The sequence below is a fragment of the Sipha flava genome, unplaced genomic scaffold (genome assembly GCF_003268045.1).
Source record: "Sipha flava isolate LNK unplaced genomic scaffold, YSA_version1 326_pilon_pilon, whole genome shotgun sequence".
Lineage (NCBI taxonomy): Eukaryota > Metazoa > Arthropoda > Insecta > Hemiptera > Aphididae > Sipha > Sipha flava.
The window spans coordinates 169539-180688 of NW_020273012.1; positions in this window are offsets into that span (position 1 = coordinate 169539).

Below are 11150 nucleotides of genomic sequence, written 5' to 3' on the forward strand. Positions count from 1 at the left end.
GTCTAAATAGATCATAGACAGTTCTAAGTCTGTTAATAGAAAAGAAATGTTAGTATAATGCAGTACTTACCAAAAAATATTCAGGAAGTAGTGTAATACCTATGTAAATAGAAATAGGGGCTTCTGGGCCAGCCACAGCCTAACACTATCACTAACACCCCACTAAGCGGCGTCGGTGGGCTGCGGGAGTGGTACGGGTTTTAACTTTACAGGTTTGACTATGTATTATTATTTTCAATATTATATAAGAGAATTTAGTTGGAACCCGTCTTATATAAGCTTTTTTTATTATTTCACTAAAAGACGAAATCATTTTTCAAATAAAAATTATTATTCTTGCTGCGACATCTCTAGATGAGGTCCAAATTATTATGATTGCGAATATTTCTTCTTTGTTAACTTTTCGATTTCCATACCAGTTCTTTGTCGAAATATATATTTCGACAAAGAACTGGTATTGTTCGAGGTACAAGTCAACATATGTTGACTTGTACCTCGAACAATTCGATTGAGGCTTTTTTATTTGCGAAACTTATCGATATTTTCACCATATTATTTAAGTAATTTTTCTCAAATGTTTTATACATGAGGCACATAATTAAAATAATCATCATTAATACAAGGCAATTAAATTTAATAAGGCTATTTTAAATTCCTTACTGTTTTCTAAAATAAAGTACATTTTTTTCGTGACCATAATAATACCATAATAATTTTGCAGCATACCTCTTTTTGAATTGCCACTGGAAGATGATTTTAAAAAATTAACCAAACAAAGCTTAAGATAAATAACATTAACTGCTACAACATAAATTTCATTAGCCAAAGTTGTTTAACCTTTTTACCCCATACATCATTTCGTTTTTTGGCTTATGCAATTATAGAATGACCTAAGGTTAAGCTTGTTACTGTTCGTATACAATTTATATATTCACAATATGCTTTTTCTTTTGAATATCTAAACACAATTTTTATTATAATATCAACACAAAAAAGGTGTCTACTTTTCAGTTAACCGTACTTTATTATAATAAGTACAGGAGGCAATTTCTTATTGAAAGCAATAGAAGCACTATCTTATTTTAAGTCACTTAAGATGCTAATTTTACATGAGTACCATTTTCTACATTCTAAATGTACCATTATTATGCCACTACAAATTATTTTAAATTTATTATTATCACGCATTTAACTAGATTTTACGAGACTCAATAACCCCTTTTAGTTTAATTCTATAAAGTTACCTTGAGTTTTCTAACAAATATAATACTTTTTACATGACATTTTTATAATTTTATATAACTTTAAGATACAAAAAATCCATCATATACTATTAATGATGAAACAACAATATACTCACCAAATCGCATAAAACATAGTGGTAATGTATGTTTTAAATTGGCTATCTGGCTCGTCATTAAAAGTACACTACTATCAGACATATGATGAGAAAAAACATTATATTGTTGTACAAAGCACTGTTACACCTTTGTAATAAACTTGAAAATAATAAAAAATGTAACCATTTACATTCCTTAAAAAATAAAAGTAATTTTTAGTTTGTAGCTTGTTATTATCTTATCTAGGGTAAAACGTAAGACAGTTCATCTCATGTTTAAAACATCATCTTTTTATCCAAGACAATTTATTTTTATCAAGGTTCGATTAAATACATACCCTATTATTTTCTTAATTTTCCTTAATAGATAATAATATCATCTATTTTATAATAAATGATATTATCATATATTATAAAATATAAATATTATAAAGTTTTATAGATTATAGTTATGTAGTATTATTATAAATAGGTACACATTGTACTGAGATCAAACGTTTTACGTTTTATTCTTTGATATATTCAATACGTCAATATCAGTATTTATTTTTCGCTAGTTTTTACTACTTCAAACGAGTTTTTCGAATGTAATAATCAATCATTGTTTTCAAATTTAAACTGGACAAGGGTCTAACCTCCAACACTATAACAACAGTTTATAGTTGCCAGCTCTTTTAGTTTCATCATCATTTATGCATAACCTACCCAGTTAGTTAAATATTTATAATAGTTAACAAATATAAACAAGTATACGAATAAAAATATAAAAAATAATAATACGAGTTACAAGAAAACATTTGGTGGTGGAGACTAAGGTGACTGTAATAACTTTTAAAAAATTGAACCATAACTTGAAATGAAACTCGTCACTGCAAATTATCAATTACTAAATGTAATAATTACTATACAACACTTAATAACTATAGAAGTTCAATGACATATCATGAATGACCATAAGTTATTACTCATCATAAATATAAACCAACACAATATTCAGTCGTTAAAACAATGAAGCTTTTCTTTGAACAAAACCCGAAAACCCAGTTGAATTATTATGATATATTAAAATAATATAGTTTACGTTTACGTTTGTACTGGTCAACAACACTTGTAAATTTGCATTTTGCGACTTTGCATTTTTGCTCGTTCAAAGTACACGAATATTTGGTTTTTTCCAAAATTATTCACGTAGCATTTGTGTAGTACTGATATTGAATGATCACCGCATATACATTTATGTTCAATTCCCAATGTAATCAAGCACGGATCTAGAAATTAAAAGTAGGGGAGGGACTAGTAAAATGAGTTATTGCCATAATTCGTTACGCATGTCGATTTGTTTGGTCTTTTTACGTCTAATTTTTTAAATATTTTTAGTACCTGTGTCCGATATTGTGCTAACTAATGTTTAAGGAGGGAGGGTGCTTCAGCTACATAGCTTCCTCCTGTATCCACGCCTGTTTATAATTCCTACTTTGTTTGTCTAATGGTCAACGTCGGACTTACTGCAGTAACTCTCATTGGTGTATACATACTACCAGTGGCGTAGTTACGGGGAGGGTGTAAGGGGTTTCCACCCTCCCCACACAAATTTTTTTTATTGATATTTGATTATTATTTATTAATATTTACATATTATAGTAAAATATTTTGATTTTACTATGATTAGGTATATATTAAAAATTGAGTAACAAAATAATTTTCATTAAATACGGGACATAATAATAATACCATTTTAAATGTAATATTATTACATATGACCTCGTTTTAAGATATACTAAGAACACTTAAAAACTTACTCTTAAACAACCCCCCCCAGAAAAAAATTGTATCTACGCCACTGCATACTGCTAAACTAAGAAAATGAAAATAGAAATGTTAATTCCTTGTCTAAAATTCCAAATATCGTAATGAATAATTTTTAATGATTAATTTAAATGAATAGGTATTTAGTAATTACTAAAAATAAATCAAATGGTTTTGATTAAATGTAAAAATTATCATTTTTAATTTATACTTTTAATAAATTTTGATTAAAGATTCAAATTTATGCCGATTATTTATGAAAACGTCATTTCGGCATTTTTGAATTTATACAAAAAAAAGTACGTCAACCATTTAAAATACAGTTATTTCTTATGTTTTTGAAATATTTAGATAACTTTAGATATTTTTACTTTAATCTAATATTTAATTAGGTTTTTATTTTTTAGTGATTTTACACAATTTGTATTTTCTGTTAATAAGTAATATGAACCATTACAAGATTTATAACAAAAATAATAAGATAATAAAATAAATAATAACAAATAGTAATCAGAAACATGATATTTTTAACTTTTGATTCATAGCCAACTTAATCTGCTTAATTATCTTCATAAATTTTAAAATGTTGGAAGTTTTAATTGGTAACAAAATTTAATAGCTAAATTTAAACATTGGCTTTTTCAACGTATAATATTTTTAAAAATGTGATTTATTTGATTTTTTAATTATCCCCAAAGCTAATCTATATTTTAATAATTATAGCACATTTAATTCGTAAAATCCAGTGAATGAATCAGTGGTTTTAAACTTTTTTCTAATCGTGACCGCCCCAATTTTTTTTTTAATACAACTCTTAAAAATAAATAATAAAACATGAATGATATACTTAAGGGCCTCACCACCACGTCTTTTTTTAACAAAAACTACTGTTTCTAATTCCAACGCTACGTGTCGAAAATTATCACGATTTTTATTCTGAAAAAATATTCGGATGCTCCGTAATATGTACAAGGAAACAATCGAGCCTCATTCTTAATTTTTGTAGTTTGAATTGCAATAAATATTTTTGTAAATACAAAAAAATACAAAATTTCAAACTTAAATATTTAATTAACTAAATACAATTTTTAAAATGTGCCTCGATCGATCCCTCGTACATATTACGGAGCATCCAAATATTTTTTCAGAATGAAAATCGTGATAATTGTCGACACATAGCGTTGGAATTAGAAACGTATGTTGGAATGAAAAATAAACATTTTTTTGCGATCACGATATTACCTGAAGACATGTGCGTACGAGTGCGTGCGAGAGCCCCCCGTACCGCTATCGCACCGCATCTAGCTAAATAAACCTAAACAATGTAATATAATTGGATACGTTATTTGGTGGTATCCTATAATAATGTTAGCAATTACTTATATTTCCCTAAAATTAATAAATAAAATTACCCTATGGAAAATTAATAAAAACAAAGATATTATAGGAATTAATACCAACCATAAATATTACTACCAAGTTCAAGGACAACTACACGTCACTGGAAGAAGATTTGGTATAATAGCATATTGGACAAATAAAGGTTTAAAGTATGAAACAATTGAACGAGATGATATATTTTGGGATAACAAAATGTTTCCAAAACTAGAAATGTTTTTCTTCAATCGCCTTTTTCCTGAAATGGTTGATCCCAGACATTCCAGAAGTATGCCAATAAGAAACCCTACTTATATTTTGGAAGCAAAAATGAAGAAAAAAAATAGACTACACTATACCCGTATGAATTTAATATAAGCTATTATTTACTATACAAATTATGTCATATGATTTTAATTTTACCTAAATAATACTATTTTATCACAATATTATAATAATTAAAAAATAAGTACGTAATTGTAATAATCAACAATTTATTGCATGAACTGCACTAACAGAAAATTTCGTAATTATTACCCTCACTGATTGTTTATTTATTATGTATACTGTTTCTATGACTAATAATACTACATTATAATGACAATAGTTGATATTAAACTACCTATGTCCTAAACTCCTAAACTATATTATACTAATGCAATAATACTTGAACTATTCATCAAAATATACACAATATACCTATCTATATTATCTGGCAAAAAAAAATAATAATAATCTAAAACTCTTCCTGTTTTTTTATATTATATATTATGGGTCCACGTATAAACTTAGAATTTAGAATTCTGGACCGCATAAATCTAAACTGTACATATCTGGTAAGTACATTATCTGGACCGTATGAATCTGGATACGATTACGCATGTATTGGCACTCGTCGCTACACTTCGCAAATCGAAAATATCCCTGGCTTGTTACGCAAAACCACTTCAAGTAGGTAACAGGGACAAAATAAATGTGGATATGTAGATATATATATCCAGATTTGTACGGTCCAGATAATCTATACCAATAATAACTATGCAAATTATTTTACACTGCGAACTATATTATTATTTTTCTCAATTCATAGTATAATAAGTTAAAACTAATGAACCGAATTCTCCGAAGCCATTCAACACGCGAGTACGGGACACCGATTATAATAATATGATTACGACTAGTGACTACCTGATGGTATGGAAGGGAAAGCGGTACCCCCATTGAATTGTACTCACACTAACAATCATTTACAACTAACACAAATATCCCGGACGGCTACGACGAGATTAGAAATTGCCTATGTGTTGCCCCTTAAATAATAGCAGTAGTGAGGCCCCTTAAATGAATAAAAAAAAATGTAAAAATAATTATGAGTAAAAAATATAAAAATGTATATTAGCAATTTTATCGTTTTAATGGGAACCATATTTGAATTTTTAAAATTATAGTTTTCATACAAGGTTTTGTAACTAGACATTAAATCCAATCCAAATAGTCAAATAGTATCAACCAGTGATTTTCAAATCGGTGACCACAATCGTTAATAATCCGTCGTCAAATAAGATTATGCTACTCGTTATTTAATTTAATAATATGTTTTCGTAAATTCCTAACAATTAGATTGATTTTTAAAATAATATATATTGATATGAATAACCATTTTTTTCATTATTTTTGGGGACTTCCAGACTATCTTTCGCAACCCTTCGGTTGAAAACCACTGATTAAACTGTAGGACAGAGGCATTGCAAAAACATTATTTTAGATTTGCAATTGTACTTTCAAAATTTGGTCGGTGAGTAGGTACTGTCATACTAAGTTTAATAATAATGTTTTCAATATTGTAACTTGTTAGACTACATTATCAAAATGTAATAGTTTAAGTACATATGAATTACAAATATCTATACAAATATGGAGATATTTTGTAAATATTAAATTGTATGTACATATTATTGTATTTGTAAATTACTACTGGTTTCGAATTATAAATTCATCATTAGATGTATTTATGAGTATATTAATCATACGTATAAAGTTATATTGAAAGTAAATTCCAGTACAATGTTGTTCCTCATCAAAAATGAGTTTAACATGAGCTTATTTTAATGACATGCTATAAATTATTGTATTACAATAATACAGTCGAATCGTCACTCTGTAATTCCACAGTACCTCAACTAATTTGGTTCAAAATTTGAACAAAATCAATGAAAAACTAATAAACACAACAATTTATAGTTATTACACATATTAACACATATTATCTTCTATGAAAATTTCTGAGCTACTTTTATCACTTCATATTACTTGATTATATCTAAAAATGATAAAATAATTAGTTTAGAAATTATTAAATCATTTAGTAGTTCCTAATTAATTAAATTCGTGTAGTTGTGTGTATTTAATATATTATTAATTTCATTCGAAATTTTACAACTTCACTATTAAACATATGATATTATATGGTATAACTTAAATCATTTTTGTTTCGCAAAAATTTCCTTTTATTTTTCTCTTTTTATATTTACCCATCAATTTCATCATATAGCTGAGGCCCATACGCCGTATATTGTTTGTGCAATAACGTAGGAAGACTCACTAGCGCCCTTGGCAAACTTAGAAAAAGTTACTTTTCTAACCAATTAAAATTTGATGTCATATTTTTTTTTAACCTTTAATTTTACTAATATTTTTAAGTACACAATTAATACTTATAAGTTATTATAACAGTGTTAATTTCAAACTTTGAAAATTTGCTTTTCACGCTTTATGACTGGCAAATTCATCGATAATTTCTTCATATGAAATTTTTTATTTAAATACCCTATTTTCATAATTTCATCATTAAATTTACACGTATACGTGTGTACAAATAGACAACATATGCGTACTTCAAATAGTATAATGGAAAAAAAATCGATTTAATTATAGGATAAAAATACGACTTTTGCACAATTTTGCACCACTTTGAAATTTATTCCCCTGGCTTTTCTCGCAGTTCGTCATACCCTTGCTATGCCACTGGTTCAGTGTTGTGGCATATTGTAAGCCCTGTACTTTTCCAATCAGTAAATTCGATTTATAGTTTTATCGTATGTGCTAGAGATGTTCCGGATACCCGGCAATTATTCAATGGCCGGGTACTCGATATCATATTTAAGACTCAGCTCTTACACGTTACCTGGCGTAATACCTACATTTTTACCCGGCCGTTACTCGGTATCCGACGAAATACTACATTTTTACTCGACTCATATCCAATGGCAAACGCTGATAATCTATTCATAAATATATACATACCTATAGTTTCTATAACGGGAAGAATCTAAAATTCTAGGGTAATGAATTACAATTTATTTTGGTAGTACATATTGGAATAACTTATCCGAATTACAATAGTCCGTTGATTATAAACAAATCATGATTTTTTTCTACGAATTACAAAAATAAATCGAATTTGAAAAATATTGTAACATGAAATGTGTTTCGTTTGATGATCCATTAAGTTGATGGAAAATATTTTTTGAAAGTTTTCCAATTATTGGAAATAAATTACTCTTACAAAAATATTTATCAGCGCCAGCATCCAGTGCTTACTCTGAGAAGTCGTTCTCAGAGGCAGGATTAGTATATGAAGCTAAAAAAATAGACTTCAGCCTCAAAATGCTGGACAACTTTTGTTTATTCATCATAATATAAACACATTTTAAATATTTAATGATAATAAATATTAATGTTAATTACTGACAGGATACCTATTATAATTTAATTTGTTTTATTAATAATTTATAAATTTTTATTAAGCTATTAAGTTTTATTTTTATGTTTAAACTGTTTAAAGATTTTAAATTTGAACGTTCAGAAATTTTAAATTTTAAATAAAGAATTTTAAAAATGTACTGTGTGGTATTTAGTATTTACTATTTAGTATTTACATTTGACTTTTTAGTAACAAATTACAATATTCATTGATTATTCAATATTGTTGTCTATTGAGCAAAATTGTACATAGCTATATTATATTGTATATAGCTAATATTGTACATATTGCCTAGTATCTAAACAACTGGTATTAGTGTTACACTAATAGTGTACTTAATTTGTATTAATGTTTGGTGAAGTATATGCTCAGACTCACCTTTGATTAGTTTTAATTTTGGTATTAATTTATTACAAATGCAGAACTACACAGTGGCCAGTACCAGTACTAAATGTTTAAACTGTTTAAAGACTTAAATTATATTATTAATAATTTCTGAATCAGTAATTATTAGTTGATATTTTAATACTAGTAAAATACTCATTTTGTATTTACATTACCCGGTAAGTGTTAAAATTTTTACTCGGCCAATACTTGATACCCGGTTAGTATAAAAATTTTACTTGGCCGATACTCGATACCCGATTAGTATAAACAATTTTACTCGGCCAGTACTCGTTATCCGGCTTGACACCAGATTTTCTACTCAGAGCATCTCTAGTATCTGCATACGTGTGCTATAGATATACAAACTTACAATGAGCAACCAAAAAGTATAATAATAATAACCAATATAACGGCAATTAAAAATTAAATGAATCTTTAACTGTTGCGTGACACAGTCACAGTATACATATATATAATTTCTTTACAAATATATAAGGTTTCCAGACTTTCTAGTCACTTGGTATTCACAGAATTATACCTAGTTGTCGTTTTCACGCATTTAAAATTGTATTTCTCATTGTAGATATCGTCTGATGCGTTTCAGTTTTGAGCGTACTAAAATGTATATAAACCTGGAACTAGTTCACGCACGATTTTGCTGTTTCTCACATTCTATATGATGAGTGTATCGTACTTGTATTTCTATCAATGTATTCATACGATGCCTCCGTTGAACTCGTTATAAATGTGATACCATTGATATAAATACTAGTATTTATAATTAATAGTGATACGTAGTCTCAAATAACATAAATTAAACTTCTATACATGTGAAAACAATTTGTAAAAGGTTCATCTGCAACGCAACAGCTACCTATACTTATATGCCTTCGGATTCACCATTCACAGGACGTAATTTTTTTCATCAAATAAAATTGTTTCATCAAACGCTAATATGTATTTTAATTGTATGCGAAAATCATAAAAAAATACTTTTGTATTTTTACTCTAGAACAGGTACTAAATACATTTTTTCGTTCTAACGTTCTATTCTAAATTCCAAATATTAATATTTTAGAAATGTACCTAATATTATAAATTTTGTTTCAAAAATATCATTTTATAATAGTTCTAACTTCTAAGAATTTGTAAATTAGGTTTCGTCAAATAAGCAAATAACATAATGATAAAAACTCCCGTTGGTCCAGCATACCGCTGCATACGAGATTCAGACCGCCACTGATTAGATAGACCTTTAACTTGAATCTTTAATTAGTATTTCTTCTTATTTTAAAATCTGTAACAACAATAATTCGAAACTAAACTTAAATTAAAAACTATTATTATATGTTATAAATTATTTGTTTAAATGTTTATTCTAATGGTGATAATAATTTAATATAATATACTATAGTATTAGATATAATTTAATTAAAGATATTGGCATAAATATTGTTATATAGAAATATTTCTAATAGACTTTAATAGTCAATGTTTCCCAAGTTTTATTTACCATTAATAGATAAGTATTGTCTAATAATTATACCTTTTATACCTTTTTATATAAGTAATCATATTGTAATTATTAAACTATCTATTTATAAATGCCGTATTTAAGATTTTGTCCACCAGGGATAATAACATTTTGCCATCCTTCTTCCCTAAATACAAATGTCTTTCAAATTCATTAAAAAATCTAAGACAAATTGAATTTGAATATGAAGTCTAAAATACAAGATTAATTGGTGGTACTGTAGTAATACAGAAAAATGATTAAATAAGGGATGACTTTTAAGAGTTCTAAAAGTGAATTTCTTTAATTCTTACCTTTATTTCACTTCTCGTTCAACATATAGATTTTGAGTTGATAAATATTTTAAAATAATTAAACACACTTAGAAATATTTAATATTCAGATACGATTGACAAATCTCGTCAATACTCCGCAGGCGTACAAATGAAAACGTGTTGATTCTCTTCGTATGGTGACCAGTAGCCGATCGACCTCTTGCTGGCGAGACAGGCCTATTTTATGCCCTTTGGAGTATTGACAAGATTGCCCTTCTTACCGTCATTTATTGATAATTATTATAATTGTTTTACAATTTCAGAAAATGTCCTAATACTAATAATGTAATATTTATGGTGTTATCTTTTGACATTTGTTTGATTATTTTGTGTGATGTTAGCCGACATAAATTAGGAATATGGAGGTGATTTTGATATAAATGAAATGTGCTTATTAAATAATGATAATGTAACTATCCGACAGTTTATTGATGCCGCTTTAGATAATTATTTATTTTTGATAGAGTTGTTATTATATTAAATGTCAAAATATATTAATATATGGTTAAAATTAATTTAATTTACTAATTACTAATACTAATATACATATAAATAATATCACTAATGTTATGTCTTACAATATTATAACAATACCCTTCGGTCTGATTGTCCCATCACCATAGAAATCAA